The sequence below is a fragment of the Arvicanthis niloticus genome, chromosome 6 (genome assembly GCF_011762505.2).
Source record: "Arvicanthis niloticus isolate mArvNil1 chromosome 6, mArvNil1.pat.X, whole genome shotgun sequence".
In the NCBI taxonomy this organism is placed as follows: Eukaryota; Metazoa; Chordata; class Mammalia; order Rodentia; family Muridae; genus Arvicanthis; species Arvicanthis niloticus.
The window spans coordinates 4,768,066-4,795,918 of record NC_047663.1 but is presented as its reverse complement, the minus strand read 5'-3'; the positions used below and the strand labels follow the sequence as shown (position 1 = coordinate 4,795,918).

Genomic DNA, 27,853 nt, shown 5'->3' with positions numbered 1-27,853 from the left:
TTACCCACCACGGATTATTATGTATATGTATACTGAGGAGGAGCCAAGGAATGGAGGACCACTACGAGCTACCGAGAGGCAGGAAGGAAATGCGGGGTGTGTAGTCGCAGCCTAGGGCTTGGAGTGGGCAGGTTGCGTGCGCTGTGGTGTAGGGTGAGGGAGCTGCGGGGGAAAAGCAGGCCTCCCCGGGGGGCTGTTTCGCAGCCCGGATTGTTTGGCTCGCAGCGGGGCAATCCCCGGGGAGCCGCTGAGCGAAGGAGGGGGCCAGTAGGATGCCGCCAGGAGCGCGCAGCGAGCTTCTAGGCCGCGGCCCGCGCACGTACGTGTGTGCACCGTGGGGAGGTACAGGGCGTGTGCACGGCACGGGCCGGAGGCGCGCCGGTGCGTGCGCCAGGTTCAGGGCGCCGCTGCGCAGAGGGCCAGCGCCGCCGGGCGAAAACGCCGCGCGAACCTGGGACACGGCGGGGCGCAGAGCCGGAGAACGGAGGTGGCTGCGCAGAACTGAGTCTGAGGCCCTTTGGTGCGCACGCTAACGCGGAGTCACAGTGCCCAGAAGCGGGAAGGCGAGCGGCCACGGGAGAATTCCGCACGGCTCTCCGCACTGACCGGGAAGGAGCGCCAGCTCCGAGGAAGGGCGCGCGTCCGTGGCGCGGGAAGAACGCGCAGCTCGCACCCCCGCGCGCTCCCCGCGCGGTCTGGGCAACCACAGCGCGGGCGGGTATTAAGGGAGAAGGAGGAGGCGTGGTCTTTTCGGGACGAACCAATGGGATCGGGAGCACTGTCTGGAGGCGGAGTTGAGGATCAGGGCGCTGATTGGCCGTCCCGCCCTCCGGTATGCAGATACGGTGGGAGTCACGTGCGGGGGGCCGGTACGACTTCCTGTTGGAGGCCCACGCGGGGCGGGCCCGGGGGCGCGAGCGCCGCGTCTGGCTGGAGCGGGGGGAGGGGGGGTTCTTGTCAGTTAGAGCAACAAGATGGCCGCGGTGGCAGCTCCGCACCTCAGCGCGACGGCCCCGGGAGCCTCAGCCGCCGTCGCCGTCCGCGTCGCCGTGCAGCCCTGAGAGCCGCCGGGTCACCCCGGCCGCCCCCGTGACAGGCCGTCCCCGCGCCGTCGCGCTCCCGCCGCCGCCGCCGCCGCGGGCCCGCTCGAGCCGGAGCCTGAGGCGGAGGGAGCGGAGCGGCCCCGCGCCCAGCCGCCCGCCGCCGTCGCCGCCTCAGACCCGGGCTGCGTCCGAGCCGCGGCCCGCCGAGACTGAGGAGCAGGGCGCGTCGCGGCGTCGCGGGCACTGGACCTGGACCTGCCGGGACGTGCCGCCGCCCACCCGCCGCCCGCGCCCGGACTCGATCCCGCGGCGCCGGCACTGAGCGGGCCCCCGCCGCCGGAGCGCCCCCGAGGGCCCCGGGCGGCCGAGAGCGACCTCTCCACCGCCAGGCCCGCGCCGCCGGAGCCCCGCGGAGCCTCCGCCGGGGACGGAGCCCAGGTGAGAGCGCCGCCGCCGCTGCGCCCGGAGGTCTTCGGGCCCTTTGTTCGGCCGAGCCGGAGCGCGGCGGCCCCGAGCGACCCGCGTGCGGCGCCGGCCGGGGCTGACGGGCGGGAGGAGAGGCACGGACTGCGAGCGCCTGGCCGGGCGTGCGGCATCGGGATGGGGACCCAGGGGTCGGATGCTTAGCCGTCTCCCCCGCGCTTGCTCGCTCGCTCGCTCGCTCGCTCGCTCGCTCTCTTCTTAAAACTAATGCAGTGGATGAGACTCGCTCTCCTTGCACGGTCCCCTGCAGACCGTGAGTTTCCAAAGGGTGGCATACACCGATCCGCAGTGTGGCGTTGTTTGGTGAGCCATGGGCGACCCCGAGGGCCCCCTGCAGTTGTGAAATGAGGTGGATTTATTTGTAACGGTGTTGCAAACGGACTGCGGAGTGCTGCGTGCCAGGAGGACGCACCGCCACCCGCCGCCACTGCAGCTATCCCGACCCGGTTAACAGATAAGGAAACCGGAGCGCCCCGACGCCGCCTCTGCTTTTAGGGTAGCTTGGTCCGCGGTTTCGCCGAGTGGGTGAGATGTAGCGAATGCCTCCGTCGCAGTTTAAAACCTGCAGATGTGGACCTGACGCTGTCCCCCACCCCCACCCCCCTGTGCGTTGGCCGGGCGAGGAGACGGTTGGCGCGCGCGCTGCGCGTCGCTGGAGGAATCCTGATGAAGGATGGTGCTGGGATGCTGTGCGGGAGCCCGTGGAGGAGGAGCCGGCGGGGCTCGGCTGCACCTATGGCGTTCCGAGACATCTGACAGTGCTGGTGCTTCCGTGTGTAATTAGTTGAGTTCTCTCCAACCTTTGCCTTCGCCAGATGAAACCTCCATTTGAGTGGTCTGCTCGTTGGCTTCTGGGAGTGAAGCATAGGTTCAAAACTCAAAATGGTGCTCCGTTGATGGCCAACTTGGGCATCTTGAAAGAGTTGCACGTCGGAGTCCCCTGGCTCTTTTGCTCCATTGTACTGCCCAGATTCCGGTGGTAGTGGTTGTTTACCGGGTATCTGGTGTACACATTAACCACCTTGAGCAAATATAAGTAGTCTGTTCATTACCACATCTCTGAATGGCACCCGACTGTATCCGCTGTTATTTTATGCGATTTCATGTCTTTGGACTGGAGTAACTATTATGTGAATTAGTTGAGGCCCTAAAAATGTGACCCCAGTGACTTAGGACAGTTTGAACTGTGGGGGTGCTGACAATTATATTCCTGGATTGCAGACTTCTTTCCCTACAAAATGAGAGATTGAGTTAGATAAGACAGCCTAAGCCAGTTGAACTTGGCTGGCAGAGGGCACCTTGAAAATTACATTTTTTTCCAGAACAGAAGAGGTGAGCCTTGCTTTGGACATTTCAGTGTGGCACTCATTAAGATGCTTTTATTGAGGAAATGAGGTGTCTAAAATACAGGTTTCTGTTATATTGATGGAATTGATTTTATTCATGGGGGGGGGTCTGAATAGTTGGGACTTTGTTTACAGATACTGAAAAGACTTTTCCTCTACCAAAATATCTTAGTACTTGTGTTTTCATAAGATTCTTAGAGTCTATTTTTATTTTATATTTTGAGTAATGAGAAATTAATAGTTCAGAAAGTAATAGTTAAATTGTGCATCCTACACTTATGATTTAATTATACGAATCTGATGTTAAAACTATGAATTTAAACTCATGCTTCTTGTCCAAAGCAGTCTGACAGTGACCTCCCATGTGCTAGCAAGCTGTCAGTTTAGACTCTGAGATTGGCAAAGGGTTAATCTTAATTCCACTTTGGATTCTGGTGTTTAAATGTTTTGGTGGTTATTGGGACTCTAGTAAATGCTTGTCTTCCTCTTTATGTTTAGCGTTGTGTTGTCATAAGAAGCAGATATATGTTTAATAAAAAGGGTTGTTTTGTAACAGGTTTATATTTATGTTTAATTGACTTAGCATTTTGGAATAAGTAGTTAGTTGAGGGGTGGAGTAAGGTGCATTATTTTATTTGACATCCTTGGCTAAAAAGTAGCCATACCACTTGGAGATTATTTGAAACTTTAAAGGACAGTATTCCTCACTGGTGCCACCTTTTTGTTAAGCAGTGGCCTTTACTGAAGTAATTATGTGTGCTTCCAAATACTATCACCCAGAATTAAGCCTGGGAGGGAGGAAGTCAGGACTGGGATGAGAGGCAGCTTTTTCCTCATTGAAGGGAGCTTTATGCGGAAGATAAAGTGTCTGCAATACTGGCTAAGAATCGAATATCTGTATCTTCCCACGTATTCATAGCCACCAGCTAGGGAGTAAGGAGGTCCTGCTTGTGAACTTACTCTTGCTGGACCCAAGTTGACATTGGTGGGTGTGTGTGTGTGTGTGTGTGTGTGTGTGTGAGAGAGAGAGAGAGAAGACACGGGGCTCTGGGGGGAGGGTTGGCAAGTTGAGTAGCATTACTTTTTTTGTGATTTGGTTTGAGTGTGTTAGTGTCTTTGGCATCATAAATAGCTCCATTACAACCTAAAATGTTGAGGTTGCAGAGTTATTTTGTAGACTGTCACCTTCAGTATCAATTAGATCTGTGAAGGGAAGGTGTGAGGCTGTGTGTGTTTGTGAGTGTCTGTGTGTGAGATTCTGTGATGACTATGACTTAGTCAAGACTACTGTGCAAAGGTGTTATTTGATAAGATTTTTTTAAATTTTATTTTTATTTTATGTGCTTTAGTGTTTTGCCTACATGTATGTCTGTATTTGGGTGTTGGATTCCCTGGAATTGGAGTTACAGAAAGCTGTGAGCTGCCAGGTGGGTGCAGGGAATTGAACCCTGGTCCTCTTTAAGAGCAGCTAGTAGTGACCTTAACCACTGAGTCATTTCTCCAGCCCCTGAGAGAATTTTACAAAAAAGGAAATTGGTGATTTGGGGTGATTTGGGGTTGAAGGTAGCAAAGACTTTGGAGAAATCACGAAAAGAGATGAAGCAGGATTACAGCAGTTCTTGGGGCCCAGAGAGGTGTGCACTGGAGTGGGGAGCAGGAGGCAGAGCCCCAACAGGCAGGGCTGGGAAGGTTCCAAATGAGCCCAGAAAAACCAGGTGGCAGGTTTTGTGTGGTTTAGATTCCTTTGACTGAAATTGCTTTGAGGCAATCAGATAGGCTTTACCTCTCATCCAGTCCTCTTTCAGACTGTGTGCAGGGGAGAGAACGGAAGGCTCTTGAGATGAGCGGGCGATGAAGTCCTCTGTCAGGGTAATGGCTTCAGTGAGGGGTCTTACAGATACATCTTAATCACCCCATTTGAAGACGCACAGATTTGAGTAAAGAGAGTGGAACATCACTTGTGAACTAGTTAACATTTAGGGGGGAGATTTTAGGGGTAGGTTTTTACTTTAAGCCAGTTTGATTATGCAAATTAAATTTTTACAAATTGGCTTTTAAATACTTGTGTTGTTCTGAGGAGAGGGTTTCTTACAAAATAATATGCCTTTTAAAAATAGACCTTAACACATAAATGTATTCCCGTTGATACATTTTCAGGCTATACACAATTGTTCAGAAATATAATTACTTACAAATAATGAAGATTACTTGCTAGAAGTGATTGTGTAACCTTATAGAGAAGGCATGTAAGTGGTGTGAGACAGATACATGATAACCTCTGTCAAGAGCATATTTGCTTTATTTTCGTCCTCCACTTCTACATAACAAGGTTTTTCATGTTCAGAGTGCTTTGCAATTCCGTACACTTTGGGCCATTTTTGTAACTCACTAAAAGTGACTTCTTGGCGGCCTCACATGCTTTCAGAGGATGAAGAGACTGTTTGTTAACTTAAGAACGCATTCCTCCTGTGTAGCCCTCAAAACACTATAGAGTTGTGTGCAGAGTTAGACAATCTGGGCACCCAGCCACGAAACATCCCTGAGGCAGTGCAGACAGTGTGCACACTCTCCTGCGCCCGCCTTCCACAGCTGCACACTACCATAGCAGGATCAGTCCTGTGAAAGCAGCCTTCCTACTCCTGTGAGTGCTGTGACCCTCAGAGTCTGGGTTATGATATAGTTGTGATTAAGAGTGGATAAGAATGTGGCTTCTGGAGTATATGTCTTATACAGGCCAATGAATTTAAATGCTTTCTCTAGGAATTAGAATAAGGAGTTGTTACCATCACATACACTCCTCCTTTGGCCTATTTGCTGCAACATGTCTTTGCTGTTACAAACACATGAGATCACCTGGCCATGTATAGTCGCAAGACTGAGGAGGCCTTTGGGAGATGCTTCCCCAGAGAGCAGGCTGGGTTGGTCTTTCCATTTTGCTTCATAAACCTTCCTGTGCCAACAGTTTTTTTAAACTGTCAGTTCTCTGTCATTGAAGCTGGTAGCCATCACCTTTTTGTATAATAAATGATCCCCCAGGAGCCTTCAGTCTTCCTTCCTTAGACAATATTAGGCAGGCAATATTCTTTCTATAGTGGTGCTTTCTTCCTGAGAAGGCTTGAGCTGTTTACCTACAGTGTCACAGCATCAAGTCAGCTTATTCTCAGCAGCCAGAAAAGTATCCCTGGTGAAGTCCTTTGCCAAGACCGACACCTAACAAACACACATTCATGGCAAAGGGGTTCTTGGGAACGTGTGCCTCATTCTGTGTGTACTATCTAGAAGAGTAAGACTAAAATTTTTCACAGCAAAACTCACTTGGCTTGAGCCAAAGTACTCAAAGGTATTGTGTACTTTTTATTCCCAAAGATCATTTCTTTTTAATTACTCTCTGAACAAAGCAAGAGAATCCAAGTTAAATTAGCAAATAGGAGTTAAGCTAGATCTGCAGTTAGGAGATAGTAACTCAGGCCATGTGAATTACCTTCTTGCTAAGGCAGAGATCAACAACAGAGTTGTTCAGAAGCTGTGGGAGAGGAGTGCAGGAGTATTCCTGTTTCCTCAGAGTCCACATCAAATACGAAACACTGAGAAAGAGGAAGAGTGCAAGGAACGGGCCTGCTAAGCTTTGCTCTGAGTGAGAGGCTGTGGGCTGATATTTGGAGTAAAGCTTCTGTCAGGAAACACCCTAAGGAAAGAAAGTGGTGGTTCTGTGCGTCCTGGTGCAGCTGAATCGATGAGGACAGCTGTGAGGTAGGAATGGTGGACAGTCTGCTGTAGCTCAGCTCTCCATTTAAGCAAAGTCTTAAAATGTGCATAATTGGGCTGGAGAGATGGCTCAGTGGTTAAGAGCACTGACTGCTCTTTCAAAGCTCCTGAGTTCAATCCCCAGCAACCACATGGTGGCTCACAACCATCTGTAATGGGATCTGATGCCCTCTTCTGGGGTCTGAAGACAGCTACAGTGTACTCATATACGTAAAGTAAATAAATTAAAAAAAAAAAAAAAAAAAACCGGTAAGTAACGAACATTCACTTTGGCTTCATGTCAAGACTCTAATACTTAATATTTACAATACTCCTTTAAAGTGGTTGCCTTTATTATTGTTCCCATTTCACAGGTGAGCAAAGTGGAAAAACAGAGAAAGAAGTTATTTCCATAATATCCTGCAGTTTGTAGGAGATCCCAGATTTCAACTTAGTGTACCTCAAAGCCCTCGCATATAGGAATAGTGTAGCTTTTAAAGCAGACTCTTAATCTCACTTCCTTTGCATGGTGTTGCACCCATCCTGCTGCTAGTATCGACAGCACGATTTCCGAGACTTTCTTTGTATTAGGTAGTAAGTGTGGATCTTACGGTCGTGTACAGATGTGAGGAACCTTGGCTCGTACAGATTGATTGCCAGCTGTTAGTCAGCTGTGGTACATGCCTCAGGTCCTCTAATGCCAGGCCTTTTTGTTCTCTGCTGCTGCTTTCTGTGTCACAGCCACAGTGAAAGAAGGGACTTCTGGATTTCCCAGAGTTGACCTGCTGATGTTGCTGTGTAAAGAGAGAGCATAATCAAGAAATGTTTAGAGGAAGCCACATATTCATACAGGAATTTGGCAAAAGTCTATGATGGTATATACTTATGTACTGATATATTTGCTGTATCCTCTTTGTAAGGGTGAATTTCAAAACATGCTCGAGAAGTCCAGCCCAGTGTTTCCCAGCCTTCCATGACCACCAAGAAGTTTCCCTCCAGACTAACTTGTAGTTTAGGAGAACTGCCCTTGGGAAATGCTGAGGGCATGGCCATCACTCAGAAGAGAAAGTGGCTTGATGGGGTAATGGTGTAGAAACACACAACTTGGCTTGAATAGTGTTGGTCCTGAAAGATAGAACTTCCTTGGAAGAAAGTGATAACTCTGCAAGGAGACAATGAGCAAACCAGGTGTGGAGGAACACCATACGGAGACACAGAGGGGACTCAGTGTACCAAGTAACCTACATGAGCACCAGGACCTAGCTTTTGTATTACTAGTGGGTTTTGTGTTAGTTTTGTGTTGGTAGTGAGGCTTAGTAGAGACAGTATTGGGTAGAAACATAATTGTTTACTTGCTTGGACACTATTGATAAGGTTGTCAATGCGCTTGACTTGAGCAGTGATATAAGGACCATTTCTTGACCAAATTGCGGGCAGTGTGACTGGCTGTGTGAGACAGGTGGCCTGGGTGGCACGAGAATGGGGTGGGACTGAGAGACTCTGAAGGACAGACTATATGGGATGATGCGGGTTGCTGGAAGGAATTCTAGGAGGTTAGGCCCTCAGTTTGCTACTTTGTGTAGTGTGTGCCTGAGGGCTTAAAATTAAGTCCCCAAGATGCTATGCTGAAATGTTATTTTAAAACAGGTTAAAAATTTTTTTTCTTCCACAGACAGGTGAAGAGAACCTTAGCCATCATTGCACTTAATGTCTAGTGAGTCTTCTACTTAACTGGTTGCACATTAGTACAGAACTCTTCATCATTGCGATCACTTCCTTACTAGACTTGAGTTATTTGTTAGTAGGAGTAATGTAATCTTTGTAATCCCTGCAGTAGCTATGGTGTTTCATAAATATTAAGATAAAAATTCCCAGGGTCTGGAGAGATGGCTCAACAGTTAAGAGTACTGGGTGTTCTTGCAAAGGAACAGAATTCTGTTACCAGCACTCAAATAGCAAGGCTCACGCCTTTCAGGAACTTCAGCTTCAGGAGCAGCTTCAGGAGATCTAATGCCCTCTTTTGGTCTCCACAGCCACCTGTATACATGTCACATGCTCACACAGATACATTAATAAAAATAAATCTTTAAAAGTATACTTTCAGGGATGATTGCTATAGTTGGTTACTAGAGAAGTTTCTCTGTGTAGAGGAAGAAAGAAAGAAAGAAAGAAAGAAAGAAAGAATAAATATTTTCAATTCTGAAAATATTTATTTTCTTCAGTGATGCTGCTTATTGATACTTTTGCTCAGGTTACCTTTTAAGATACTGACTGAGCTTTCAGCTAGTCAGACTAGTTGGGAGGAAGGTAGAAGGGTAGTGAGTTCACCTCAGTGGACATCATGAGATCCTTGTATTGTGGGTGCCAGGAGGAATGGGTACTACCTTTTCCCTGGCACTGCCAGGGAATGTCCCCAGTAAAACCAAGAAAGGACAGCACATGGTATTTCTCACAGACATTAAAACTTTAGGTCTGAGTAAGAAATAGCAATAATACCTGTTGTATTTACGTACTGGATAGCTTTCTTTAGATACGAGCCCATTGAAAATATGAGCACAGTCCAAGGAAGTTATCAATCTGGCCAAGCTGAATTACCTAGTCAGCATACATGTTAAGCTTATTGTTCACTTAATCAGAGGGTTTTTAAAGAATGTTGTCAAAATTCATTTCTTGAAATCACTTTTTATTGGTTAACTAGTCTTATCAAAAATTTCACAGGTAGTTATTCATTCATCATGTTTGTGGCTCTGAGAACCCCATCAAGAACCTCATGCATGCTAACAATCAAGAGCCTTCCCACTGAGCTGCACTCAAGTCCCAGATAGAGTTCATTCAGTAGCCTGCATGTGTCTGTCTATTTAAGCTTGGATGGATGGCAGAACTTTGATTTGGTAAATCCTAAGACTAAACAGTTTTTATTTTCTAACTTGTGTGTTTTTTTTTTTTTTAAGTGAATCTTAAATTAGTCTTAACACTTGACAATTTCAGAATTCAACCTTCAGATATACTGAATTCAGATGTACCCAGAATTCTCCCTGGGTCCTCTTGCAAAGCTTTTGTTCCCACTCTTCTTTCCCTTTTTGCTATCCTGAAGTTCTATACATCAGAGATGGAGTAAAGAAAGCCTGGATGCAGAAGCGGTGTACAGTCTGCTAAGCCAAAGGCTATCACCCATGAAAGGATTCTGAATGTCACAAAAGCACTAGCCAAGGAGTGCTGTCAGTGCCAAGTTCAAATCACTAAGTGAATTACATTCTTTATTCTCTACATTGATGAGAGGCAAGGCCGGGCCTACCTGTCTTCAGTGCTCCCTACCCCCATAGCTCTGCTACATTTTCTCATTTAGACCAAGTGATTGTTAGCAAGTTTAACATCTAGGAGATCTTTGGTACCCCATATTTGATCTGAAGTGTCTGGTCTATTCATAAAAGATTCCTTAGCCAGTGGTACATGTATCTCTAATGAGGCTGGATGTTGACAGCTCCAGTCAGTGTCACTGGGGCTCTAAATGGAACAACTTTACTTTGACATGTATAGAAGAAACAGTATTCATGTGTGAAAACTCTAGTGTAAATGTTCCTTCCCCAGGTTCCTGACTGTGGCATCTAAATGGCTCAGGCAGGAGTGTGCAGGTCCCTAGTGATAGAGCTGGTGGCTTGTTTTTATTATGCCATGACAGTAGGTTTTTCTTAGAGCATTATTTGAAAATTTAAAAATTACTGAAAATTTTAAGTCTGTTTTAAGGATTCTAGTTTTAATGTAAGTTATAAAAAGGGGAAAGATATTTCTGTGAAAGAGGAGGAGGAGGAAGAATCTGTGTCACCTTGAAACTGGAATGCTTTAGTTAATGGGCTAAGTGCAAAGGAAGCTGAGCCTTTGATATACAAAAGCCAAGTATGAATGGGTGATGCAGCCTTTCTTCTGTCTAATTCAGCCACTTCCTATTCAATCTCACATCCCGGTGGGAAAGCAGTTCCCCTCACTTGACCCATTTATTTCTACAGTGTGTCAGGTTTTTGTTTTTTTTGTTTTTTTTTCCACAGAAGTTCACAGAAATAGAGTATTATAGAGTATTGTCAGCCTCAAAGTCTTACCTGGTAAAGAGACTCATACGGCTGACTTTGGGATAAGCATGTTATCTTTTATTTCTTTATTTGGCTAGGTTTTACTTTTTTTTTTTTTTTTTAGCTTGCGATTGTGGTTTTCAGGAGAGACACGTGGTAAGTAACTGAAATTTTTAGAAAAACAGGAAGATCACTTGAGCTCAGGAGTCAGAGACCAGCCTGGGCAAATAGTAAGATCTCTGTCTGACCTTGAACTCACAGAGCTCTGCCTATCTCGGCCTCCCAGGTGCTAGGATCAGATGTGTCCCATGCCTGGGAAAGAAAACAAAATAAAACATTATAAGTTAGTAGTAAAATATCCCACTTTAAAATAGAAGCGATTTCAACAGACATTTCATGAGATGACCGGCATGGGCTAACACTGGGGAAATAACCAAAAGTACAGTGAAGTACCCTTCACACCTATGAGAATGGTCAGTCAGAAGACAGGAATGGGAGGGAGGGGTGGAGATGGTCCAGATGATGGTGGCTGGTAAGTGTGTAAAGAAGTGTGGAAGTGTGCAATGTACTTCAGAGTACTACTCAATAATCAGAAGTAAGGGAACCCGGTATGGTCTGGTCTGGTCTGGTCTGGTCTGGCCTGGCCTGGCCTGGCCTGGCCTGGCCTGCCTTTAATCCCAGTACCAGGAGGCAGAAGCAGGTCGATCTCCGTGTTTGTTAGGCCAGCCTGGTCTATATATCCAGTTCCAGGCCAATCATGGCTACATGGTAAGAGTATCTCTCTCTCATTCATTCATTCATTCATTCATTCATTCAGCAGTAGTAGTAGTAATAGTAATAATGTAATGTAATCCTAAAACAAGTTGAGTCTTACAAATATACTAGCTGGGATGTGGTGTCTGTCTGTGAAGTACTTGCCCTGAGATTGATTCCATCACTGTTCAGCCAATCAGACACAAATACATGCCAAGTAAAGACCCTAGATTTCACACCTAGGATGGTTTCAGAAAGGGCAAATATGCAGGAACCAGAGTATGTCAGTGAGTTTCTGAGGCTAACATAAGAAGATGCTGACTGAAAATGGGCAGAAGGGGTTTGGGAGATAGTTCCCTGAAAGTTCACTAAAAGTCAGAGGGGAGAGGGGGAGAGCTGGTCTTGTACCTCAGAGCTTCAGTGCGTACTAAAATTGATGATGTTTTTATTTCTGACATGTTGGGTTTTTAGTTAAAACATGAGAGACTTTGTGTTTAGTTCTTGGGTCTGCATCAGCATTGCTCTTTGATGTTCTGTGTGACTGAGGTCGCGATGATTCACGGTGACAGTGCTAAGCAAGCAGCACACAGCAGCTCTCGCTCGCCTGCTGTATTTCCAACCATCAGCTTAACTAATGTAAATTATTTAAAATTATAGTGCTGGGCAGTGGTATAGTGTTTTCCCAGCTTGCAGAAGGCTTTCTTTTCCATCCCCAGCACTGAGGCAGGAAGGAAGGAAAGGGAGGGAGGGAGGGAGGGAATGAAGGAAGAGGGGAAGGAAGGAAGGAAGGAAGGAAGGAAGGAAGGAAGGAAGGAAGGAAGGAAGGAAGAAATTACATAGCTCTGTAAAGAAAACCCAGAAACAAAGAAGCGGTCTGACTGCTGAGGCAGACAGTCAGCCAGTCCCAGTCTTGGAGAAACTAGTTCTATGCCTTTGGGCATAGATAACTGTCAAAAGAAGAAAATGTGTAAAGCATATCAGTTGACAAACGTTCTTTAAATGGTAGTCTCCTTGCTAGTAACCAAAAAGAAGTTAAAGAAAAATTAATCGGGACTTGAAAAATTACTAAGTTGGCAAAATGTAAATACAAGTGTAAGGAAGATGAGCAAGTGCAGTTTTTCAGTGGCCACGGATGGCACAGCAGGAGCAGCTGAGACCTGGGGTAATAATGATGCCTGGGAAAGAAAGAAGAAATCTTCTTCCCCAGGAGGGTTTTTTTTTTTTTTTTTTTCTTTTTTTCATTTTTACTTTTTTTTTCTCTCTATTGAGACAGGATTTCTCTGTGTAGCTCTGGCTGTCCTGGAACTCACTCTGTAGACTAGGTTGGCCCCAAAATCAGAGGGATCCACCTGCCTCTGCCTCCCAAGTGCAGAGATTAAACGTGTATACCACCATTGCGTGCCCGCCCCTGCATGTTTTCTTTTTTTTTTTTTTTTTTAAGTATATATACTAAGGATTTTTTCTTTATAAAGTAGTCTATACATGTTTAAAATATGCTAGGCAGTAAATTTTGATAAGCATGTGCTTTTAAAGTCATCACCACAATCAGAGTAATAGCTGTCTGTTGAGGTGAAGTTTTGAATTGTATGGGTGGAAGGAAAAAGCAATGTCTTAAAAGTTGGGCTTCCCTGGAAAGACAATGGGAGAGGGTTCTCTCCAGGAACAGACCTGATAGAATGTGTGATTGATATATTATATAAAAGAAGGTTTATTAGAATGCCTACAACCAACAGGGGCTAAGCAATTCAACAGTAGCCATCTGTACTCTGGACAGGCTGAAAACTGGGTAGGTCTACAGTTTCAAAGTTGGATGTCTCAGAAGTGTCTCAGTCTGGTGCTTAAGATCTGGAAGCTTCTGAGGCACTGCCAGTCTTCATCCCATTGTACAACTCAGAGAAGCTGACGTCCGAGATCAGTGAGAGATAGCAGCAGCAGAGCACAGGCACACACCAGCAAGCAGTGAAGGCAGGCCAGCAGCCAATACCTAATCCCCCCTCGGACCTTCGGGCCTGCCATACTCTGGAAGAGGACCTCCTCCTCTCAGTTAATTCTTCGTAAACATGCCCTCCCAGACCACCCCAAATATTATTTCATCTTTTTTGTGTAAAATCTGTTTTCTATGTTTCTGTGATAGGATCTTATATAATCCAGGCTGACCATAAACTCCTAATTCATATATCCTCAGCCTACCAAGTACAGAATTAAAGGCATGTATCACCATACACAACTGAAATGTTCTTTTGAAACTGTAAGTCCACATGTGGTGACTCACCCCTGTATTGCCAAAAATTTGGAAGGGTGAGGCTAAAGGATTGTCATACATTTGAAGCCAGCCTGGGGTATAAAGAACAGGAGAGAGGGAGAGAGGACGGGTATGAGAATATAGGAAAGCATTGTGGTTGTGAGATGTTTCCACAAAAATGGCAGCTAGTATGGTGGCTTTCTTTTGTTTGTTTTTTTGTTTGTTTTTCAAGATGGGTCTCACTATGTTTCTCTAGCTGGCCTGTGTAGACCAGGCTGGCCTTGAACTCACAGAGGTCTGTTTGCCTCTGCCTCTTAAGTGCTAGAAATTTAAGGTGTGGGCCACTACACCAGCTATTAGTGGCTGTCTTTTAGACTTAGCCCATAAGCATGGATAGAAACCATACCCACTCTTACCACTCTTTGTAAGATAGAGTATACTGTCAGGCAAAAGGGTGGGGAGCAGGGAGGCCAGAGGATAGTAGACTAGTCACCCTTCTTGTTGCTGTGACATAAGCAATTTAAGGAGAGAAGGGGTTATTAATAGTCCATCGTGGTAAAGAAGCCATGGCAATGGAAATAGGAGGCTGCTGCTCAGTTACAGTATCCTCAGTTGGGCAGAATACTGCTGCTCAGCTGGCTTCCTCCTCCTCCTTCAGTCCAGGACCCCAGCCTCTAAGATGACCCCCTCCCCGTGAAGGGACGGACACACACACACACACACACACTCACACTCACACTCACACACCCAGTCAGTCTTATTCAGTTAAGCTTCCCTGAAAACACCATACAGGTATCCCAGGAGTCTGTCTCCCAGGTGATTCTAGATCTTGTCAAGATGACAGTCAAGGTTAAGTATTTTAGATACCATCTTCCAGCATAGTCCTTTACGTTACGAAGAATAGCTATAAAAACACCTTGTCCTTATGTCTTTTTTCTAAACAGTTAATTCTAGTTTCTGACAACTACTGTCAAGTATGCTCTTGAGAAAGTCATTTCTGGTTTGTATTCCTAGATATGTCACTTGTGAGGTGACTTTAGCTTAATTTCTGGTGCCTTTGCTTTCTCAGCTGGAGGAGGTAGTTAATAATGTGCCCTGTGCAGTGTGCACGTGCTCTCCACCCAGCACAGAGATATGTCAAGTCTGTTTCTCAGTCACACCTCTGCTCTGTAATTACCTACTTGTATGTGCATTACTTGTAATTTCAAAGAAGTGCTTCAAGTCTACAGAGTGCTATTATTTTAACCCTTTCATGAACATGGCCATAGTAATTGATTGGTATAATTTGTGAGGTGGGGTAGGAAGTTTCTTTACCCTGAAAACATCCACAAATGCTGAATACAAAATTACTCTTCAAGCAGGTAATGTGGGATAGACATTGTAGTCTTTGTTGAGACTATTAGGATGTTTTCTGCAACATTAGTAAATGTCATTCTCTGTATTTCACAAGAAACCCAGTCAGGGTTAGAGAAGTACTTATAAAATCTGCCTCTCATGCTCAGTTTCTGTGATGTGTTGATGATTGGGTACTTTAACCGTGAATGAGATGCTGAAAATTTATAGTCACTGTGTGTATGCTCATATGTATGTGTGTACATGTGTATATCTTTGTATCTGTGTATAGCTTGGTTTCTTCCTTCATTTTAGAGGTTTGTGAAGGTTAAGAATCTAGTGCTTAACATGGTGGTGACACTCTGACACTCTGCACACACTTGGAATAATTGTTAGTAGCAAATGTTTCAGGGTCTTCCTTAGGAGCCCTGACTTTTTTCTCTCTTTCTCTCTTTCTCTCTTTCTCTTTCTCTCTTTCTCTCTTTCTCTCTTTCTCTCTTTCTCTCTTTCTCTCTTCCTTTCTTCCTTTCTTCCTTCCTTCCTTCCTTCCTTCCTTTCTTTCTTTTTTCTTTTCCTTTCTTTCTTTCTTTCTTTTCTTTTCTTTTTTTTTTTTTTTAAGATTTATTTATCTTATTTGTATGGAAGTACACTGTAGCTGTCTTCAGAAGAAGGCATCAGATCCCATTACAAATGGTTGTGAGCCACCATGTGGTTGCTGGGAATTGAACTCAGGAGCTTTGAAAGAGCAATCAGTGCTCTTAACCACTGAGCCATCTCTCCAGCCCAACTTTCTATTCTTTATAATGATCATAGATTAATACCTTTTTTGCCTTTTTTAGATTATTAATCTTGTAGGCAGGATTTGTGTTTAATTAAAATTTAGTTTATTGATTTAGAGTAGGCACTTGGTAAACACTGCTTGGCTGATTAAACAGTGAATATCCATGTTTTGAAGCTCTGTGCTGACTTACAGTGGTAACTGCAATTCCATGAGCTTTGGGTGATAAGGAAAGTACAGCAAGCTGTAACACCTCATTTTCAGTTCCATTGATTTCTTTCTAGATCCCTAATCTCCAGAATTATAACATTGAGAGCATGAAAAAGCAACCCCTTATCTCAGAATTAGAAAATATTTTTTATGGCTGTTTTAAAACAAAACAAAAACTTTTGAAAAGATGGAGGTGGAACCCAGGGACTTGATCATGCTGGACAAATGTTCTATTACTGAGTTTGATGGGATGCGTGCAGGGGTTGTGTTTCATATTCATTGTGGTAGGGTCTTATTATATAACTCAGGCTTACCTCAAACCCTTGGTCTTCCTGCTTGCTTCTTGAGTATTGGAATTATAGGTATATGCCATCATACTTGGCTTTAAAAATAATATTTTTTAGGGGCTAGAGAAATGACTCAGTTAAGAGCACTGGCTGTTCTTGCAGAGAAGCTGAGTTCAGTTCTCAGCACCCGAATATTAGCTCAAATCCATCTGTAACTCTAGTTCCAAAAGATCTAACACCTTCTTCTGGCCTTCATGTGTACCAGGCACACAAATAGTACACATACATACATGGCAGGCAAGCATATGCATAAAGTAAAAACAAACAACACTTTTTCTTTTTTAGATTTATTAATTTTATTTGTATGAGTGTTTTGTCTTTATGGATCTAGCCTGATGCCGTCAGAGTTTGGAAGAGGTCATCTGATCCCCTGGAACTGTAGTTATGAATGATTGTAAACCACCATGTGGGTGTTAGGAACTGAACCTGGGTCTTCTGCAAGAGCAACAAATGTTTTTACTTACTGAGTCATTGTCCCAGCCCAAAAAAATTTATATATTTTTATGTATGTATTATGAGTGTTTTGCTTACATTTATGTTTGTGTACCACATGTATATCTGGTGCCTGTGTAGGCCAGGAGAGGGCATTGGATTCCCTGGAACTGGAGTTACAGATGGTTGTAAGCTGCCATGTGGGTGTGGGGAACTGAACTCAGGTTCTCTGCAAGAACAGCCAGTGCTCTTAACTGCAAACCATCTCTGCAAATATCCCTCCCCTATTTTTAAGGTAACTTTTTAGAGGAAGGAATTAAATGTTTATTGACCTCTAACTTAGTGTTAAGCAGGATCTTCACTTTTCAAGTAGTCTCCTTTAGAATCCAATAGCTTCACTGGATCAAGGAAAGACACTGCTAACAGTCCTAGGGGACGGGATGTCCAGCTCAAAGTTAAGGCACACACTTAGCACGCGCAAGGCCTGAGTCCAGATTCTAGCATGAAAAGACGACCAGACAAGTGAACAAAAACAACTTTAAGCTTCTTTTTTACCCCAGAACTGCCTACCTGTTTATGGTGTGTGTGTGTCTCAAAACTTAGAAAGGATTGGTTGTCTAATTTATAAAACTAGTTTAGTTATGAACAAAGAATGAAAAATGGTAGCCAAAATACTTTAGTTTTTTAAGCTTAGTTAGTTAGGGTTCTCTAGAGGAAAAGAACTTATAGAATAAATCTGCCTTCCTTCTTGGGGAGGGGAGGAAGATTTATTAGAATGGCTTATAAAATGTGGTCCAGCTGATTCAACAGTGGCTGCCTACAAACCAGAAGGTCCAAGAATCCAATAATTGGTTAGTCCATGAGGCCAGATATCTCAGGTCTTCTTTAGTATACATGTGTCAGAATCCTGAAAAAGTAGGCCAGTGAGTGAATGGACTTGGTAATGAAAGCAAAAAGAGAAGCTTCCTTTTTAAGAGCCATTTATACAGGTTGCTGGCAGAAGATATGGTCCAGATTAAAGGTGAATCTTCCCACCTTAGAAGGTGAAAACTAAAGGTTTATTTTCCCACTCAAAGATCTGAATTAGAAGTGGGTCTTTCACTTGAAATGATTTTATTAAGAAAAAAAAAAGTCCCTCACAGGTATGCCCAGTCATTTGGGTTTTAGTTAATTCCAGACATAGTCAAGTTGACAACGGAGAATAACTATTGTAGTTAATCAGAAATAACCAATCAGTATTGGTCAGTGTCTTCCTTTCTCTCCCTTTCCCCCTGCCTCTCTGCTTCTGTGTGGCTGGCTGGCTGTCTCTCTCTCTCTCTCTCTCTCTCTCTCTCTCTCTCTCTCTCTCTCTCTCTCTCTCTCTCTGCTTCTGTGTAAAGTCTGGTGAATGCATGCCACACCATTTGTATGTAGGCCAAAGGCCAATGGTATACAATCAGGTATTAGCCATTTGTAGCAAGGGCTTTTACTCCTGAACTAGCGCTGGCTCTAGTATTGATATTTCTTTCTTTTCTCTTTTGTTTTTCAAGACAGGGTTTCTCTATGTAGCCCTGGCTGTCCTGAAACTTACTTTTGTAGATCAGGCTAGCCTCGAACTCACAGAGATCTGCCTGCCTCTGCCTCCTGAGTGCTCGAATTAAAGGTGTGCTCTACCATTGTCTGGCCTGGTGTTTCTTTAAAACCTGATACTTTAAGACAATTTGAGAACTGTAATCCCACCACACTAAAACAAATAGACTGGGGACATGTCTTAGTGGTAGAAACACTGGCCTAGCATGTGTGAGAGCCCTGGGTCCCATCCATAGCCAAGAAGAAAAAAACCAAAAGAATGTTAAGATAAAGAAAAATTTACCTTAGGACTACAAAGAACTCTAATAATGTTCTACACTGTAATGAGTCAAGTGAGAACATCTGTTAAGATTATCCCTGTTACTTGCTGGAGAGAATTACCATAAAAACCAGTTTCCTTTCAGACTTCTGCTTCCTTTGGGTTGAGCAGACCAGCCTTCTGCCAAAGACTGGAAGGCAGGTACATGGTTGTACCAGTGACTGAGGTATTGAAGTTGCCAGCATGTATGTGTACTTCTGAGAAGCTTGTTTGTTGTAAGGAGAGAGAAACTCCTGGTATCTTTCAAAGTCAATTGCCAATTGCATGCTTTGACTGAAGGATGGAACTGAAAGGCAAAATTAAGACATTGAAGAGAGTTATAACAAATCTGGGGCATACAGACTGTTTGAGGATACCAGAGAAGGATGGATCCTGTAAACCACCCAGTTTTTGTTGGAAACCATCTGAGGGTGTGTGTGTGTGTGTGTGTGTGTGTGTGTGTGTGTGTGTGTGTGTAAAACAACTTTTTACATTCAGAGTCAGATAAACTTGAAAGTTTTGAATCAGATGGAATTAAGTGAATTGCCCTAGTCTTAAATGCATATCAAAGCAAAATTACACCCTGTCTAGAGGAAGGGAACAATGTCCAGAAGCTTGCATAATCTACAGCTTTTCAAACATAAGACCAACAGTTAGCCCAGCAGGAGATGTGTAAGATGACCATCAAGAGTAAAGATGGGAAGGCAGTTATGTCACCCACTGGTGATCCAGAGTTAGACACTTAGGTGGAGACTTCAAGGACGTGTCAATTAAATGGTTGCTGAGTGTACTTTTGATAGTGATAATTTTTTTCTTTTTCCCAGCCAGCTCTCAAATAAATGAGACAGAGACTATAAGATTTATTTCATCCAGCTTTATGGCACAATAACTCAGCAGATATTACTCTAATCCTCTAAGCTAATCTGGCTACCTCCCAGCCAAAAATCTCCAAGATACTTGGATTTTAATATTGATCTGGCTCTCTCTGCTTCAGATGTGTTCTCATGATGACTCCTGGATCATTTCTGTGTGGCCACATCCTCTCTTCCTCTCCTTCTCTCCCCTTTCCCTGGCTGGGATTGGAAGTTCAGCTCTATTCTCTTCCTCTGCTCAGCCATTGGCTGATCAGCTTTTATTGACAAATCAGAGAATAAATGGGGAACAGTGTTTATACAACATCAACACAGGAGATTTTTAGAACAAGCATTACAATGGCATATCTAGATTGCTGGGGCAGAGACATTAGCATTGGAATAATAGCATAGTCTTTACACTGTGCACAATAACATTATGCCTATCAGTGAGTTAGATGACAAATGGACCATTCAGCAGAAAACTGGAAGCTATGAGGTATTCACATAGAAATTCTAGGATTGAAACATATACTCAAGTTAGAAAATTTGCAGTTAGAGCTTTAGTTAGAGAATGGAAAATAGACCAGGAAAAAATCTTCAGCCTCCCAGCCATGAGATAGAAGGCTGGAAAGTAAAAAGAAAAGAAAAACAAAAATACCCCAGAAGTATGGGACACTGTTAAAAGTCTAAAATACTTATAATTGAAACCTCAGAAAGAAAAGTGAAAGAATAAATCAGGAGTTGTGCTTTAAAAAAAAAAATGTTACCAAGACTGGAAAGGTGGCTCAGCGGGTAAGTGGTTAAGCTGTTCTAGAAGACCCACGTTTGCTTCCCAGCACTCACACGGTGCCACACAGCCATGTGTAACTCTAGATCCAAGGGATCTGAAGCCCTCTTCTGGCCTCCACAAGCACTGCATGTATGTAGGGCACAAACATACATGCAGGCTAAACACCATAAACATACAAATACTTTTTTAAAAAAATCACTAAGGTCTTTGACTGTCAGCCAAAAATTTAAAGATTTAAGAATCACTATAGATCTGTGCAGAATGACAGAGAGAGGTGGACAGAAGGAAGAGGAGGAAGATGGCTAAAACAAAACTTCAAAACTTTGGCATGAGTGTCATCCAGGGGAGCAAGCCACATGTGGTGGGACTCGCCTGTACTTTCAGCTGGTGAGGAGGTAGAAGCCAAAGGATACTGGAGCCCTGGAGTTCACATCAACCTGGGTAACATAGTGAGACCCTGTCTTAACCAAAAAGACAAGAAGACACATTACCTTCAAAGGAACAATAATAAAGGCTGAAGATTTACTTTGTAGAACAAATAGAAATCAGAGGACAATGGAACAGGAAAGTGTCCTGAGACAATAACTGCTAATCTAGAAGTCTCTATCAGAATGCCTTTCAAGTGTGAAAGTGGAATACAGGTGCTTCCAGACAGGGGAGAAGAAAAGCTTGAGACACTTTGTCACTAACACACCCATGTTGACAGAATTGTAAAGAAGTTTCTTTGTATAGAAGGAAAATTTTTCCTCAGTGGAAACATAGAAAAACAGAAAGAGTGAAGAGTACTGGAGAGGCTAAATAAGACAATTTGAAGTGCTACCAACTGAAAGACAGGAGAACCGTGGGCAGCAGCGCAGAGCCCTGGGAACAGCTTAAGTTGTGTGCTCCCTGTAGTTTGTGTTAGACTTCAGCAATGCCAAGTCCTAGGCAGTCTTTCCTACGCTGTTAGTGAGAATTGCACTCTAGTGTCCAAGGATAGGACCTGATCCAGCCCCATGGCCTTAGTGAACAGTGGCTGTTGGAGTTCAGTAAGCTTATGGTGCCCAAGTTGTCTGCTTGAACCTGTGGTCTGCATGTCCCTGTTAAGAAAGAGCGTAAGACAGCTTGCTTCTTTCCCTCCACTTTCTGCCTGTGAGCACATCTGAAAGAGGCCCTTCCATAACCCAGACATGCTTGCTCCCCGATCTTAGTCACTTCTACCTCTAAAACAAACATGTTATTTAAACTACCCATTCTGTGATATCTAAGAGCTCTATGCTAAGTCATCTGTTGTCTATGGTGAATCCTAGCATCTAGAATGGTAGAAACTCTGTACCATCCTCATAGGAAATGAAAAGGAAGATTTTCTATAGGACATGATTTTTTTTTTAATGGAACTTCAAGTTGAGAAAAGCCAGAGAGAGCATTTATTGGCTACCAAGCTAATGGTGGAGAGAGAGGAGAAATAGAGTAAATAGTAACTGTTCAGAAGATTGAGGAGAGAAAGACAGATTGGAAAAGTGTAGAAGGAGCAACATGATCAGCTTCCTGATTACAGACTCCTCCTTTCCTGCAAGGCAACAGTGTCAGAGGAGGAAGAGGTAGATCCCGTGTGCTGTTGGACACAAATTCACAGTCCTGCTTTCAGTGATACACTTAATGGCAGACTCCTGAGAGCAGTCCCACTAGTTCACACCTAATAACGCACCCAGAACATCCTCTTGTTATCCTAACAGCTTTGAACTGAGCTAGGATTTGAAATAAATATTTCTACCAGAGGCCACAGAACAGTTTTGCTGAATCAGAAGATAAAGACAGCATGTACTTAGACTTCTTTATGCCACTGAACCAAAAAGTAGAGAAGAGATTGCTCTTCTCCTGGAATACTTTAGTCCTCATGACTGACGAGAGACCAAGGCGATGCTGTGCGGTGAGGCATGGGGGTCTCTGTAATTAGGGACTCCCTGGGATGTGTAGTAGAACTGAGCTGAAGAATAGTGGAACACTGCTGCACCCTCTGCTAAGTTCCTAGGGGAGGAAGCCAGGCATACTACTTATGCCCTGCAAACAAGGGGTAACTTTTTTTTCTCGCCTATCCCCTGTATTTTATTTATATACATTTGGAAATAAATGGTGGGGCAGATATTTACTACCTACAAAATGAACATTTGTCTATGAATCAGGAATGGGCTAAGAACAGCAAAGAACTCCCTGCATCTGCAGAGCTGAAGAGGATGTGCCCAAGTTCAGCAGTTTGTCTCTAGAGAAGAGACTGTTTAGTAGGATTGGGCTTGAACTGTAACGTGTAATTAAGTCAGCTCCTTATCTAGGGGAGAAAGATCATCATTCAGTAGAAACACTGTTTAGATGCTTTCTGTGAATTCAAATGCATGTTCATTCAGAGTGTATAGAAACCAACAGCAGTGGGAACATAGACTGCCAGTAGTCAGTCAATAGGATCCCAGTCTGTAAGTCCACATCCGTCTGCCTTGCTTTTAATGCAGCCAGCGCTATGAACATTTCATTTTAGCTAGGTAGCTTCATGTTAGGCCTCCATACATAAAGGGCTGTGTCAGGACAGTAGAGAGAGGAGAGGGACTCTTTCCTTTCCTGCTTTTATTTAGTGTGCTTGTTTCTGATGTAGCTACTAGAATTGTCTAAGAGTGGGGTACTCATTCTGGCACTTACAGAGCAGCCCCCCGCCCATGAAGTCTCTACCTACTTATAAAGTTCTTCTGTTCAGGAATCTTGTCTCGAGAAGGAGAGGAAGAGGGAGAAGATGAAGATGAGACGACAACAGGCAGGCAGAGACAGACTTTGTGTCTGTGTATCTGTCTCAACACCATCTCTTAACTCCAGTCCTAAGAGATTTGACTCCCTCTTCTGGCCTCTCTGAGCACTGCACTAATGGAGTGCATAGACACACATACACACAAAATACCCACATACATAAAAATAACAAATAACATAAAAACATTTAAATTGTATTTTTAATTCTGTGTTTGAGTGCAGGTGCCCGCTGTAGCTAGCATTACAGGCATTTGTGAACCGCCTGATCCAGTTGCTGGGAACTGAACCTTTGTCCTCTGTAAAAACAGCACATGTTCTTAACCACTGAGCCTTCTCTCCAGCCCAGTGACCATAGCCTTCTTAAGAATGGAAGTTAGGCTGGTGGTTTCCTGTGTCCCTGTGACCCCATGTCAGGTAGAGATCTAATGGTTATTTATTCTCTCGCTGCATTGTTGAGCCTCAGCATGTCTCCTCTCTCCAAGCCTGCCTGTCCTGTAGCCACTCTCACTGGGGAATACTGCTCAACTTTGAGAGACTGCACGCCACAGCCTTTGCTTTGTTTTGCATTCCTGTTTCTTGGTATCTGTGGGGCTTTAGCACAGTGTCATTTCGTTGACTTAAGGAGTACATCTTGACAGTCGAGGCACTCAAAAGTGGCATTAAGTGGGTGTTAGGGAGCGTGGAGCTGTGTGGCTGGAGCTGGCCACAGTGCTGTTGCCAAGCAGCATGATCTGGGGCCCTAGGTGCGTACAGTCCAAACCAGTTCTGGGAAGACTGTTGTGTCTTAAGGTTTTTGAAAATCCTGGATATCTATCTATGTGAGAATCATGAAATTTGATTCCTGTTCATGCTTGTGTGTGATGCATGCCACCCTCTCCAGGAGAGCCACATCTCACATTTACAGAGGTTATACTTTTGTCTGGACTTTCTTAAAGCTCATCACTTACATAGTGCCACTTAGGACGTTTCAGTCACAATGACAGTTTAAACTTCTTAATTGCACTTAGGCTTTGATCACTATGTGCCCCTGGAGAAAGGGAACTGAGCAGCTCACTATAGTCACTGCTTTCTGTGGATGGGATGTGACCAGCTTGTAACAGCAAACATTTGCTTTTTTGTGTTGGTGTCAAGTCACATGGTTCCTGTAGGGTCACATACTCCATCCAGTATTAAAGTTGTCACTTTAAAGTGGGACAGTTGATATTTGATTTGTTGGGTGATGATAGATACTGAGATATCGAGGAGCAGGGAACACTCTTTACAAAGTGGGAGGTTCTCTGGTCTCTTCTCTTTGGTCTAGTGAAGAGTATATGGCTTTGTATTTGTTGAACAAATGACTAAAGACCAGATTTCACTTATTTCTTGCAAGCTTCCTAAGCCAGTGGTTCTCAACTTTCTTGATGCTGTGACCCTTTAATACAGTTCCTCATGTTATGGTGACCCCCAGCCATAAAATTATTTTCATTGCTATTTTATAACTGTAATTTTGCTAGTTATGAATCATAATATAAATATCTGATATGTATACAGGACATCTGATATGTGACCCAAAGGGTCTTGACCCACAGGTGGAGAATCACTGCTCTAGATCGATATTTAGACTTCTTTTCCCCTCTGATCTGAATCTTATGTAGAATTGAAAATAAAATTAAAAAAATAATAGGATTTTCAAATATTTTCTGAAACAGTTTTTATATTACATATTTTCTATGGAAACTATCAGTAAATATTTTTAGTAATTTTTTTTAAAACTGTAGTTACAGTTAGTCAAAGAAGCTTTTTCTATTGTGTGCTGGGATTAAAGGCGTGGGCCACCACTGCCTGGCTTATCATCTCTTTTTATATTTGATTTTTCCTTTGCGTAGATTGTCATCAAGCTATTTCTGCCCAGGTCTCCTCTACCTCCTGCCTCTCCCAAATTAGAATCCGGCTTGAGCACAAGTTAGCTTAATGACTCCTGAAGCTGAATGTCTGTGTTAACAGCCCTTCTAGTTCACAGAGTTGCAGGGGCTTTGAATAGCCATGTCCCCTGGAGACACTACATTGATGGCTTGCCGCAGGCTTGCTTCATCACTTCAGTGACTGGCCCGAGGCTGTGGGGCTGGGCTTTGTCCTTTTTCTTTGACAGTGGTGAAGGGAGAGCCTTTCCTGTGTATCTGAAGTTCTAGAAATGACACAGATTCCACAGTGCTGCTCTCGCTCTGCCTGCTGGTCTGAGACTCCAGTTTTATGTGATGATAGCTAAATTCAGTTTATAGTTTTATACTCTGATTTAATGTATTCATCATTTAAACACATCTGTGAATTTGTTTATTGGTGTGATAGTATTTTTAAACTTTCCAGTTTATTGGCAGGCTTTGAAATAAGCTGTCATTTGAAGGTTTCTCTCTCAGTCAAGAGAAAACAAACAAACATGTAATCATGTGAACGAGGAAAACAATCCTGAAGATTGAAAGTTCCAGTCCACTATGAAGACAGTTCCTGGGAGCCCCACAGTGTGTGCTTGCAGGAGCCTGCTTTGGAGCACCCTGCTGGGAGATATAAACTTGCCCCTCTGCCAGAGAAGCTGGACATCAGGCCAGCTGGTAGTTAAATGCTGCAGATCTATTTTCACAGAGCAGGCAAGAGGCAGAAGTTGGCACTGAAGGTAGTAAATGAATAACCAGCCAGTGCCCACCTCAGCAGCAGGAAGTGCTGGTCATGGGTATACAGCGCATGTTGTCACATTTCCCAGCAAGCAGAAATTAACTGGGGATTCCTTTGTATTACCAGGTGTTATACTATACACATTTAATCACTCAGGAGGCAGAGACAGGGACTCTCTGTGACTCCCACCCTGGGACTGTTGCTAACACTGGTTTTCTTTAGGTTTCATAAGTTATATGTGATAGAAAATAACAGTAATTTAGGGAAGAACAAAACCAAACTTTGGTTAGATAGAGGTTGCCCAGATAAGAAACCAGCAGCAACCCAGAGAACCTGGGCAGCTCCCCCTATTGGACAGGGAACAGCCAGCAATGCAGATAGTTCCCTGCTAACTGCTGCCTCCCTTCCATCTTAACAGCCTGCTGTAGTTCATGCTTCTCTCTAGCTTAGAGGGCAGGCTTGTGCACTAAGCTCAAGTCTGAGTTCTGGACTTAGGCCATGCCCCTACAGGCAGAGTTCAGCCTTTTGTTTCTTGGTTTCTCTTCCTCAGTGTTGCCTTCATTTTGGGATCTTTAGCAGAGAGCACAGCTTCCAGGCGGTAGTTTGTATTAACCGGTAGTTTGTATTAAGCCATCCCTGAGTCCAAGCACTGTAGTCCAGGTAATGTACTGCCTGTGGATTAGACACACACACACACACACACACACAGTGTTTCCCTGAAGCTACTGCCCCTCAAGAAATTTGAATTGAAGTGGCTCTGTACAGGAAATTGAGGTGCAGTTACCAGCGAGGAAGGAAAGGGTGTGATGCATGGAGGTGATCACCATAGTTTACAGAGGAAAGCCTGCAAAAATAAAAGCCAGTTGTTCTGTGTGGGCTTTTTTTGTTTTTGTTGTTGTTGTTGTTTTTTCTTTAAAGCTACACAACAGATGACCTAGAATATAGGAGAACTCCTGTGGGACCAATCGGTGTCCAGGAGACAAGCCTCAGAAAGACATGTGTCTAAGGTAGCCAGCAGGGGGCATTGTCTCTAAAGTCAGATAAACTGAAAGTTGCTGCTGGGCTCTGTCTTGCTTTGCTTGGGCCACAGAAGTAAATCCTAACAAGTGAGTCTTGGCTGTGAAGCCCATCTTAGCACCAAATGGCAGTAGGCCAGGGTTTCTTTGGAAAGCTGGAGGTCACACTGTTCAGATCTCTGACTCTTCTCTACACGTTCCAAAGTAAAAGTCACAGTTGACTCCAGACCATTCCATTCTGTAGGCACAGGCTCTAGGGTCAGCCCAGCACCCCTGGCCTCTGGTCTAGCTGGGGCTGGCCGGCTTGGCACTGGGAGTGGGTATGACCCTTGGAGGGGTGTTGGCCTTGCACTACACATCTCACACCTTGCTGTGCTGATCATGTCCACTGTGTACAGTGGGACCAGAGGTAAGCCCACCCTGTGACAGCTGCTACCAGAGCCAGGAGAATCCTTCTCCCTGGCTCATTCCCCCCAGGCATCATATGTCCCAGCTCCTGGGATTCCCTTCTACTGAGAAAACTGGTTTTTGTCCACTTTAGCTGCCTGGGCCACCTTTACCACAGTACATCTCTGAGGGCAACCTAGACCCTGGTCAAAGAGAAGAGAGAGAGGAGACCTTCACACAAGTTGAATTCCTACATCTCAGCTGCTCTTCGGAGAGTCCACATAATTGTGCTTCCTCCTGCTTGTATTCTGTATTTTATTATACTTTGTCTAGTGTCATTGTAAGTTAGCAAGAGAGTCTGGAGTGTGTGCTCTCTCTCTCTCTTTGGCCAGCCTCAAAAGTCCTAACTCATTGTATGTTTTTTGAGTAACAGGTTTGTGAGTGTGGTGGCTTGCAGCAATACCTACCCTAGTCAGTGTTTCACACCTTCTGAGCAATCAGGGCAGGTTTGGTTTTTCCCTGAAGGCTCCTTTGGGGAAGGGTCAGTCCTCAGTTTTCCACGGCCATAGTTGGGCAAAATTCAGTTCCTGTATTACTGTAATAAGATTTGGAGTAAGTTGTGACTTCAAAACCCCCTAATCAATAGGGAGATTTTAACGTCAGTCTGCTAGAACAAAGTGTCTGTCACATAGAGAGTGAGGGAAGTGACATAGACCGGTGTGGTATTCTGATGGTTAGAGGCAAGTCACA

General features: G+C 44.3%; 1 protein-coding gene across 5 annotated transcripts in view; it reads left to right on the top strand.

The window, feature by feature from the left end:
• The first annotated feature begins 484 nt into the window (after window positions 1-484).
• Window positions 485-27,853, top strand: part of Tnrc6c (trinucleotide repeat containing adaptor 6C) — a 103,547-nt gene continuing 76,178 nt past the window's right edge. For 4 of the 5 annotated variants that reach the window (XR_013110870.1, XR_013110869.1, XM_076935394.1 and 1 more), the window contains exon 1: window positions 1,340-1,481. The gene's annotated coding sequence lies outside the window, so the exon portion shown is untranslated. Of the gene's footprint in view, window positions 833-1,339; window positions 1,482-27,853 lie in introns of those variants that run through there. The other variant, XM_034506864.2, reaches the window with a different exon arrangement.